Source organism: Schistocerca americana, chromosome 6 (assembly GCF_021461395.2).
Source record: "Schistocerca americana isolate TAMUIC-IGC-003095 chromosome 6, iqSchAmer2.1, whole genome shotgun sequence".
In the NCBI taxonomy this organism is placed as follows: domain Eukaryota; kingdom Metazoa; phylum Arthropoda; class Insecta; order Orthoptera; family Acrididae; genus Schistocerca; species Schistocerca americana.
Window position 1 is genome coordinate 429,652,633 of NC_060124.1, and position 12,147 is coordinate 429,664,779.

General features: G+C 37.7%; 1 protein-coding gene across 3 annotated transcripts in view; it reads right to left on the reverse strand.

Moving 5' to 3' along the window:
* The window catches only part of LOC124619745 (ankyrin repeat and IBR domain-containing protein 1-like), a 527,110-nt gene that overhangs the window by 140,994 nt on the left and 373,969 nt on the right, over nucleotides 1-12,147 (reverse strand). The window lies entirely within an intron of this gene.

Here is a 12,147-nt window from a genome sequence, read left to right on the forward strand (position 1 = left end):
ACATGCATATCAGACCATTCTGCTGCTTACAGTACACTGTGTCAATAACACAGCCTGCAACACACAAGGAACATGCAGCACATGATCATGGGAACTGTCATTCATCAGTGCATCTACTGTGGCAATGATGCATTTCTGGACACATATTCATAGGACCTTTTTCCTCCATTTCCAGTCAGGAATCCATCCCTGAAATTTGTTGGTTTTATTACATGTTCACCCTATTTAAAGAACAGAAATCATTAGTCAAAAACAGGAAAACATGTGGTTTACAAATAAAATTAGAGACGAACTCATCACATAAAATTAGCAAACTGCACAGTTTAAATTTATGTCATACTAAGGAAAATACTAAGACTTCTACATAAAAGTGATAAATCCGCAAAACGGGGCTCATAATGATTGTGTGATCAGCAACTATTCTCATGAAGTGGAATGCAGTGTGAGATACCACAAATGACCAAATTAGGGAAGAAAAGGAAATTTACTGATTCAAAAATCACACTGTATGTGAAAGCGGAAAATACATAGCTCATAAAGTTACAAGTGTGACAATGAATTTGTAGATCTCTTTTCAAGAACAGTAAAAAAAACCTCCATCATGACTCTTAAGAACTCTGCAGTCACTCTTATTATCAATTACATTCCCTTCAACTACTTATTATCACCTCCCACAACTGGGGATGACACTGAAAATGTTATAAGAAAAAGAAATAAAAAATAATTCTCCAGGTCCTGACACAATTTTCACTGATCTACTTGATTAGTGTTCCACTTACATAAGCCCATTTTCAAAATCATACATGCCTTACTTGAAGACGGACTGTACCCTAGTTAGTGAGGAGAGCAGGGGAAATTCTGTTGCTCTACAGAAAGAGGGAAAACCAATGACACACCAATTGCAATATTATGTGTATCATTCAAGGTCACTGAACATTATGTTGCTCTAAGACTAGACAGATTCTTGGAATCACAGAATATTATTTCATCTTCCAAACATGAATTACATAAGAAGTCGTGTGTACATGGTTAGTATGAATTTCTTGATCAACACTCAAAATAACGGTCATCAATGATTTGACACCCACTGTTGAATTACTTCACCCTGTAGAACTTTCTATGTCTTAGAGTCTTCAACAATATGTGTCCATGCTTCTGTCTCATATTTTCCAATGTCATCAACAACTAGGTCACTGTGTGAGGCTTTAAATCCAGCAAAGGGCGTCCTTGGTTCTTGGTGCTGAGTAATCATCAGTTTTTTTAACAGCCTTCATATTAGAAACCATGTCTCACAAAATTAGACAAAACTCGTAACACATACAACTGAGAGTAAATACTCTTTTTCAGTCATATCTCAGTTTTTAAGACTTCTTAGGTTAACAAAAGGGCTCCACAACATTTTAACTCTTTAGTTTATTTCTTTGCCTTTCCATTCAGTCTTCAGCTGCTATAAATACCAAAACACAACCAAAGGTTTTATGATTTATTTATCAATACAACATTCTTTTCTGTGTGTTGATTATATATTATTTTAGAAACACTATAAGTGAGGAGGATGAGGGGTCAATAGTTTCTCCCTTGTTCATCTTCTTTTTTGTAAAGCAGAATGAATACTGGCTGGCTAGCAGCTACTCACAGAGGTTCAGTATGGGCTGTAATTAGTGTATGGTGGCAAAAATTGGTAGATACAGTAATGTATCCCCATGAACCATGGACCTTGCAGTTGGTGGAGAGGCTTGCATGCCTCAGTGATACAGATAGCCGTACCGTAGGTGCAACCACAATGGAGGGTATCTGTTGAGAGGCCAGACAAACATGTGGTTCCTGAAGAGGGGCAGCAGCCTTTTCAGTAGCTGCAGGGGCAACAGTCTGGATGATTGACTGATCTGGCCCTGTAACACTAACCAAAACAGCCTTGCTGTTGTGGTGCTGTGAATGGCTGAAAGCAAGGGGAAACTACAGCCGTAATTTTTCCCGAGGGCATGCAGCTTTACTGTATGATTAAATGATGATGGCATCCTCTTGGGTAAAATATTCCGGAGGTAAAATAGACCCCCATTCAGATCTCTGGGCGGGGACTACTCAAGAGGAAGTTGTTATCAGGAGAAAGAAAACTGGCGTTCTATGGAGCGTGAAATGTCAGATCCCTTAATCGGGCAGGTAGGTTAGAAAATTTAAAAAGGGAAATGGATAGGTTAAAATTAGATATAGTGGGAATTAGTGAAGTTCAGTGGCAGGAGGAACAAGACTTTTGGTCAGGCGAATACAGGGTTATAAATACAAAGTCAAATAGGGGTAATGCAGGAGTACGTTTAATAATGAATAAAAAATAGGAGCCTGGATAAGCTACTACAAACAGCATAGTGAACGCATTATTGTGGCCAAGATAGATACGAAGCCCACACCTACTACAAGTTTATATGCCAACTAGCTCTGCAGATGACAAAGAAATTGAAGAAATGTATGATGAAATAAAAGAAATTATTCAGATAGTGAAGGGAGATGAAAATTTAATAGTCATGTGTGACTGGAAACATAGTGGGTGAATATGGATTGGGGGAGAGAAATGAAAGAGGAAGCCGTCTGGTAGAATTTTGCACAGAGCATAACTTAATCATAGCTAACACTTGGTTCAAGAATCATAAAAGAAGGTTGTATACATGGAAGAATCCTGGAGATAGTAGAAGGTACCAGATAGATTATATAATGGTAAGACAGAGATTTACGAACCAGGTTTTAAATTGTAAGCAATTTCCAGGGGCAGATGTGGACTCTGACCACAATCTATTGGTTATGAACTGTAGATTGAAACTGAAGAAACTGCAAAAAGGTGGGAATTTAAGGAGATGGGACCTGGATAAACTGAAAGAACCAGAGGTTGTAGAGAGTTTCAGGGAGAGCATAAGGGAACAAATGGCAGGAATGGGGGAAAGAAATACAGTAGAAGAAGAATGGGTAGCTTTGAGGGATGAAGTAGTGAAGGCAGCCGATGATCAAGTAGGTAAAAAGAAGAGGGCTAGTAGAAATCCTTGGGTAACAGAAGAAATATTGAATTTAATTGATGAAAGGAGAAAATATAAAAATGCAGTAAATGAAGCAGGCAAAAAGGAATACAAACGTCTCAAAAATGAGATCGACAGGAAGTGCAAAATGGCTAAGCGGGGATGGCTAGAAGATAAATGTAAGGATGTACAGGCTTATCTCACTAGGGGTAAGATAGATACTGCCTACAGGAAAATTAAAGAGACCTTTGAAGAAAAGATAACCACTTGTATGAATATCAAGAGCTCAGATGGCAACCCAGTTCTAAGCAAAGAAGGAAAATAGAAAGGTTGAAGGAGTATATAGAGGGTCTATACAAGGGTGATGTACCTGAGGACAATATTATGGAAATGGAAGAGGATGTAGATGAAGATGAAATGGGAGATACGATACTGCGTGAAGAGTTTGATAGAGCAAGACAAGGCCCTGGGAGTAGACAACATTCCATTAGAACTACTGATTGCCTTGGGAGAGCCAGTCCTGATTAAACTCTACCATCTGGTGAGCAAGATGTATGAGACAGGCGAAATACCCTCAGACTTCAAGAAGAATATAATAATTCAAATCCCAAAGAAAACAGGTGTTGACAGATGTGAATATTACCGAACTATCAGTTTAATAAGTCACGGCTGCAAAATGCTAACGCGAAATCTTTACAGACGAATGGAAAAACTAGTAGAAGCCGACCTTGAGGAAGATCAGTTTGGATTCCGTAGAAATATTGGAACACATGAGACAATCCTGACCCTACGGCTTATCATAGTAGCTAGATTAAGGAAAGGCAAATCTAAGTTTCTAGCATTTGTAGACTTAGAGAAAGCTTTTGACAATGTTGACTGGAATACTCTCTTTCGAATTCTGAAGGTGGCAGGGGTAAAATACAGGGAGCGAAAGGCTATTTACAATTTGTACAGAAAGCAGATGGCAGTTATAAGAGTTGAGGGGCATGAAAGGGAAGCAGTGGTTGGGAAGGGAGTGAGACAGGGTTGTAGCCTCTGCCCGATGTTATTCAATCTGTATATTGAGCAAGCAGTGAAGGAAACAAAAGAAAAATTCAGAGTAGGTATTAAAATCCATGGAGAAGAAATAAAAACTTTGAGGTTCGCCGGTGACATTGTAATTCTGTCAGAGACAGCAAAGGACTTAGAAGAGCAGTTTAACGGAATGGATAGTGTCTTGAAAGGAGGATATAAGATGAACATCAACAAAAGCAAAACGAGGATAATGGAATGTAGTCGAATTAAGTCGGGTGATGTTGAGGGTATTAGATTAGGAAATGAGACACTTAAAGCAGTAAATGAGTTTTGCTATTTCTGAGCAAAATAACTGATGATGGTCGAAGTAGAGAGGATATAAAATGTAGACTGGCAATGGCAAGGAAAGCGTTTCTGAAGAAGAGAAATTTGTTAACATCGAGTATAGATTTAAGTGACAGGAAGTCATTTCTGAAAGTATTTGTATGGAGTGTAGCCATGTATGGAAGTGAAACATGAACGATAAACAGTTTGGAGAAGAAGAGAATAGAAGCTTTCGAAATGTGGTGCTACAGAAGAATGCTGAAGATTAGATGGGTAGATCACATAACTAATGAGGAGGTGTTGAATAGGATTAGGGAGAAGAGAAGTTTGTGGCACAACTTGACTAGAAGAATGGATCAGTTGGTAGGACATGTTCTGAGGCATTAAGGGATCACCAATTTAGTATTGGAGAGCAGCGTGGAGGGTAAAAATCGTAGAGGGAGACCAAGAGATGAATACACCAAGCAGATTCAGAAGGATGTAGGTTGCAGTAGGTACTGGGAGATGAAGAAGCTTGCACAGGATAGAGTAGCATGGAGAGCTGCATCAAACCAGTCTCAGGACTGAAGACCACAACAACAACAACAACAGTAATGTGTTAATGCAGAACCATTTCACACTGGAAAAAATGTTAGTTTCGGTTTTGGCCACCAGGTACAAATGTCATTTGACAGTGTGAACCAAAAATCTTCTAGATCGACTCCTTGACTAACACACCTAAAGGCATTTGCATCCTGAGCCCTTTTGCCTTCCTTGGACTGCAGTTTCACTTCCTGCTGCTTCTTGTTTCTCTCTTTGCTTTATTTTTTACAGCCCTTTGCAAAATGGCCCTCTTTACCATTAGTGTAACAGGTAATTTTTTGTTTCCTAATTATGCTAGCTAACTGGACTGATTGTTTCTCTCTTCCTCAATGAACAGTCTTGAAGTTAGTTCATTAAGTGTTTCCTTCTGAGAGGGGACAGACTCCCATGCTGAAAGGAAATGTTTATTTCTCTCTGGCAATGATATCAACACCTTGGTTCTTATCATTTTCTCTGAAATTGGTTGACCCCATTGCTTCAATTTAGTGCTGATTTCTTCTATTTTTGACATAACTATACTCACTGAGTCATCACCTGGAGAGAGAAAAACTTTTGTTGAAGTAGGTGAATGTTCACTGCAGAGTATTTCTCACACATTGTCTTCAGTTTAGTCCACACACCAGCTAACATCATACACAACAGTAGGTGAGTGAGTGGCACTACATCCATCTGCATCGCAATAAGCTCCTGTGCCTTTGATTCCTGTTACTGTACAGAAAAAACCTAGTATCCTATGACTATAACAGCAATAAGTTACAGATGGGATTGGCCAACTCATACAAATACCTGCATGTAACACTTTGTAGGGACATGAAATGGAATGAGCACATACGCTCAGCTGTGGGTAAAGTATGTGGGAGACTTTGGTTTATTGGTAGAATACTAGGGAACTGCTATCAGTCTACAAAAGAGATAGCTCACAAATCATTCATGTGAGCCATTCTAGAATATTTTTCAACTGTATGGGAACCATACCAAAAACGACCAACAGGGGATATTGAACAAACAGGGAAAAGTGCAGTGCTACTGGTCACAGGTCTGTTTGACCCGTGGGCTACCGAGATGCTGAAGAAACTGCACTGGCAGACTCTTGAAGATAAGACATAAACTATTCTGAAAAAGTTATTAACAAAGTTTCAAGAACCGGCTTTAAATGATAACTCTAGGAATATACTACAATCCCCTATGTATCATTCATTTAGAGATCATGATGACAAGATAGAATAATTACTGCATGCACAGAGGCATTCAAACAATCATTCTTCCAACAATCCAAACATGAATGGAACGGGAAGAAACCATAATAACAGGTGCAGTGGAACATAGCCTCTGCCACACACCTCACAGTGGTTTGCAGAGTGTAGATGTAGATGTAGATGTATACGTTGAGCATTCTCAATATGGAAGAGATATGGTGACCTTGCTATCCAAAGTAGGGTTTTGGCAAGCATGAAGACAAGCATTACAAACTATGGTGGCATGCGGGTCAGCATTTCTTGCTGAAATGGAAGATCAGGGTGGCTTGCAATGAAGGGTAACAAAACAGGCGTAGAATATTGTCAATGTACCATTGTGCCAGAAGGGTGTCATGGATGACAACCAAAGGGATCTTGCTATGAAAAGAAGTGGCATACCAGACCATCACTCCTGGTTGTTGGGCCGTATGGTTGGTGACAGTCAGAAAGGTATCCCAACAAAGCGAGGCAGGTGGAGGAAGTCTCCAGACATGTCATCATGGTCATCAGGGCCCGGAATTTCATTGACTGGACTAAGACTGTCTTCAGTCACGGGTCTCACTTATAACTGAGTGCCCATGAACTGTGAAGATGTCTCTGGAGACACTCCAGGCAGTTGTGGGATGCAAACCTGACTGTCACCCACCATACAGCCCAACAACCAGGAGTGGTGGTCTGGAATGCTATTTCTCATTATAGCAGGTCCACTGGTCAGCCACTTGTCATCCGTGGCACCCATACACCACAGAGGTAAGTCAATGATATTCTGTACCCCATTTTGTTGGTCTTCATGGCAAGCTATATTGGACTTATATTTCAGCAAGATTATGCCTGCATGCACACTGTGAGAATTTCTACTATTTGTCTTATACTTCCACACCCTACCTTGGCTAGCAAGATTGTCAGGTCTCTCTCCAGTTGAGAGCAATTGGAGCACTATGGGTAGGGTCCTGCAATCAGCTACTCAAAAATGGTTCAAATGGCTCTGAGCACTATGGGACTTAACATCTATGGTCATCAGTCCCCTAGAACTTAGAACTAATTAAACCTAACTAACCTAAGGACAGCACACAACACCCAGCCATCACGAGGCAGAGAAAATCCCTGACCCCGCCGGGAATCGAACCCGGGAACCCGGGCGTGGGAAATCAGCTACTGATTTCGACATTCTAACGCACCATTTGAACAGAATTTGGCATGAAAACCCTCAGGACAATAACCAACAACTCTGCCACTCAATGCCAAGCCAAATAACTGTTTGCATACGGGTCAGAGATGGAATTTTTTTGTCTTATACTGTATATTGCAAAATCCATAATTAATCGTCTCTGAGACTGATATGCAGTTCCTTATGCTAAAAGTTAATACTGATCAGGAAACGAAAGCTAATAAATCTGAGTCTGGGAAAGTAGACCACAAGCCAAATCTGAATATTCTAGGAAACTGTTCAAAGTTATGAACTGGATTGATGTATACTGTGCTAATGATATGCATGGAAAATACATTTATTAACAAAATCATCACCTTATTTGAAGACTGTTTTCTCCCAAAAGCTAATAAGATTAGACCAAAGTCTAAAAAAAATTCTTAAGTTGTCAAGGAATAAAGGTGCCTTTCAGGAAAATAAGGGAACTGTACCTTCATGCAGTAACATTTCTGATCTTTATTCTATTGCTCATTATAAGGTTTACTGCAAAATACTGAAGAAACGAATTCAAACATCAAAGCAAATGCACTGTAACAAAATCCTAGTAACGTCAGGTAACAAAATAAAGAGAGTATGGGATATAGTGAAGGAAAAGGCTGGCAGGACCAGAGGTAAGGAATATCATGTAGCTTTAAGTGTAAATGATAAATTGGTGACAAATGTTTGCTGCAAAACTTTATCAAGCATTTTATATCTGTTACTGAAAAGTTGTGGCTGTCAGGATCAGTAAATGGTGCCACAGAACACCTGAGATCAGTCAATACAAATAACTTCAGTAACATATGACTGTGACACATGAGAAGAAGCAATGCCCATTACAAAATCCTTGAAATCGAAAAATCAGTAGATAAGGATAACACATCAGCTAAGTTAATAAAAGAATGTTCTTCTGAGTTCAGCTCAATAATAAGTTATTTGTGTACCAGCCATTTATGATTAGAATGCTTCTTAATTAATTGAATTATGCTGCAGTTAATCCTATGTGTAACAGAGGAGATAATGAAATTACAACAAACTTTCATACAATATTACTTCTACCAGCATTCTCAACATTTTTAGAAATGGTAAAGTACAAGTGGTTTCTTAGACACCTGACTACATATAACATATCATCAAACTTACACTTTGGTTTTCTAAAGGATTCTGATACTGAGGAAGCTACCCATAAACAAAAAATAAACAAAATAAAATACACCAAGAAAGTACTTAATATATTACACAATAAACTGAAGTCTACTGGTATATTCTGTGATCTATCAAAGGCATTAGACTATGTAAATCAAAAATAATTTTAGGTAAATTAGAATATTGTGGTGCTACAGGAAATCCCAAAATGGTTCAAGTCATATCTAACAAGAAACAAACAGTGTTAGTAGGAAAGAGTCCTGTATTAAGCTATCATTCCTCACAGCACTGTGAACTAATTGCATATAATGTCTCAGAAGATTTCATCTTCCTCTTTTTCTTGTGAATGTTAACTACCTTTGTACAGAAACATTACCAGACATGAAGTTTGTTTCATTCGCAGATGATACAAACACTTATACTTTAATCTACGATAATGATAGAAGCTGAAGAAACGCATTAAAATTTGTGCCATGGCCAGGACTTGAACCAAAGTCTCCATGCTTACCAAGCTGGTGTGCTAGCTATTACACCACCACAGTAGTATAGCTCAGAGAGTTGCATGGACTACCCTAGTCCAGTACCCTCCATAACACAGTTTTCAATGCACATCTTTCAGCTATTTTGGAAAGATTCCAAAACCGATATTCCATGAACATTAATAAATTGTTTTCAGCTAATTTTTTTGCCCCTAGACACTGAAAAGACACACACTCTATGTGTATCTACAAAGTATGATGACAAGCAAATGGAAGAGATTTACCATTAAATTCTTGGGGTTACAACTTATAAGAATTCCACTTGGGAGAAGCATACCACAGAACTTCTGAAGCTCAGAGTAAGGAATAATTGTTCAAAAGCTAAGATTAATTTTTTAGTTTAAATGTGTTTACAGCCTGTAGCAGAATTTTGCTTTCTGCAGGTGATTACTGGACAGACATTTTGCCTCTTTCTAATTTTATAGTTTTCCTGAAATGAGCCATCTTTACGATATTATTATTATTTATCTGTCTATTTCAGTTCACTATTGAACTGAACATCGAGTAATTTTACATGGAGTTTTATTTAGTGTATGGCTATTTTTGCCTATTCTTGCAACCAGTGGGTAATTGTAACTTCTTTGAAATTGCAAAATATGAGCCTTTCTTAAATTAACATTCAAAATCATTGCTGTGAACCAGTTGTAGATGGGTTCAGCTATTGTCTAGGCTGTATGGTAAGGCTGAGTTTGGGTCCTTCTATCTACATCCAAATGACTACTTCGCAATTCACACTGAATTTCTGGCCACAGGGTTCGTATAACCACAAATCCAGACTTGGATGAAATAATTTTGGGTATTGGGCTGCATCATCATAACTACTAAAACAGCTGAAGTGCCATAGTTCCAACTGACTTTCTGTGGTCCTCTTCAGGATAGTTCACTGAAGAAGGCCATAGCAAGTCAGTCACAACATTGGCAATTTAGCTGTTTTAATAGCTAAAATGATGTAGCCCAATAATCAAAATATTTTATACAAAATTACACTGGTCATGGAAGCCTATGAACTTATATAACTTTCAGACTATTTCTTGACAAATATATGAAATTTTCCATCTACAATAATCACTACTTAGTCCTTTTTTAAGCTAGTTGTTTAGTAGAACTAATAAAGGCACATAACTGTTACAGCTGTATGTTTTAACAAATATGGAAAATGAGTTCCTATAGTTATGAAAGCAAAAAAACTTAGTTGACGAGTGCTATGCATGTCTGTGAATTATACACTATTAAGCAATCAGTAGCAGAATCATATCACTGAAATTGAACAGCTTTTCTGGAAGTAGGATGTTTCTGTCACCAGAAGAAGGTTAGTGGTCTACAGGATGATACACCTTAATCTTCATTGTTCCTTCATAAAGTAAAATTAATGCTCACTACAACAGGGGTACGTAGATGCAGGAGGATAAATAACTTCAACTGAAACCACATAACCTGACCTACAATCAATCAGTCTCAGTTTCCATTAAGTAAATCACTGACATTTTCCATTTTTAAGTGGACTCTTAATTACTGTCCCAAGTTATACATCAACAATCATGCTTTACTGTACTACTTATAATGTAATTGAAGTGTACATTGCCAGAAATGTAATAAAAATTTTTAAATCATTTTGTGATACCTTCAGCTGATATTTTCTGTATTTCATCCTAGCAAATCTTGGGATATGACTTGTTCTTATGTTAAATCCATTAATTGATACTAATGCATTCGATGTATAATGCTTCGATTTTAGATATGTGAAAATGGTCTCAGGCCAAAACTGTGGGATCATACATAAAATAAAGGAAACATCAGCTGCAGGCATCACAAGATCATTTAAAAAATTCATAACAACTGCAGACCTTGTCACAATGAAGACTGTAATACAGCATAGTTACCATGAATGAGCTGACAGTGTCTTTGATCTCTCAACATCCCAGTCCCCCCTTTTCTGCCATCTACAGACCATATTACTTCAGTTGTGATCTTTCTCTTCCTTGCACCTGGATTTCAACTTCATCCCAATATTTCACATTATCTTCCTATGCCACTTCTTCCTAGTGTTTATGCATATTTTTCCAATTTTTAATTTATGCCTGGCTTAGAGTTCTATCTTGAATGGAATGCCTTTTTGGATATCCTCCTGTGAACCCTACCTCCTCTGATTCTTCTTGAGAAAGTAGCAGAGGATGTATGTGATCGCTCAGTGTTGTAGGGTTCATATGAGCAACATTACCATTGAAAACAGTTCTCCTCCTACAAATAGTGCTTATGATCTTTTCTAGAAGTATTTAGAGTTAGTGCTTGTTTCCTCTTTTGAAGTTACAATTTTCCTCAAGAAAAGATATGGTTTGAATGTGATACTATTAAAAGTTTTAATACTATTATAATTAATCATAGCTTTAAGTGAAATGATCTTGCAGTCTCAGACATTAATTTACCTAAGCAGATTAGTTTGCCACACAATGACACACTGCACATTTGTGTGATAATCTTGAGGTGGCTAGCAGTATGCTTAAAGGGAAATTATCTCTGAAAGACTGGACATGAAAAAAAAAGAATCAATAAACTACAGATCATGCCTTAGAAATGAAGGAACTTATGCTCTTTCAAGCAAGCAAGCAAGCAGTATACAATACATATACATATCACATACATAACATAAAAATTGTGAATTAGGTTACAGAAGAGTGCCAGGATGTGGAAGTGTGTCTAATCTCCACTTGTGGAACATACGTGGTGAGATGTAAATAACCAAAGTGAGGAGGGACTTAATTCAAAATACCACAAAAAAAAAAAAATTCAATTTTCAATCTCAGGTGAATAAGTGAGGCATAAGTAGTTGTGATGCAATTCAGCTGTCTCCAAGAAATACAAAGAAACCGTGGCACTTTATAAAATTATTATGTTCATCTGGCGTGTATAATAGGAAATTCAAATACAAATATCAAGACATGGAAACATTCCTAGGTGATTACCTCTTCACTTACATAGATCTGGTAATAAAACATTGAAAATTTTCCTAAATTCACTTTTTAGACAGAAATATGTATCTGATTTATATATATATCATCATTATGTTTGTAAAAAGTGATATGAAATTTCTCAACATACTTTGTCTGCAGTAATTTCAGCAA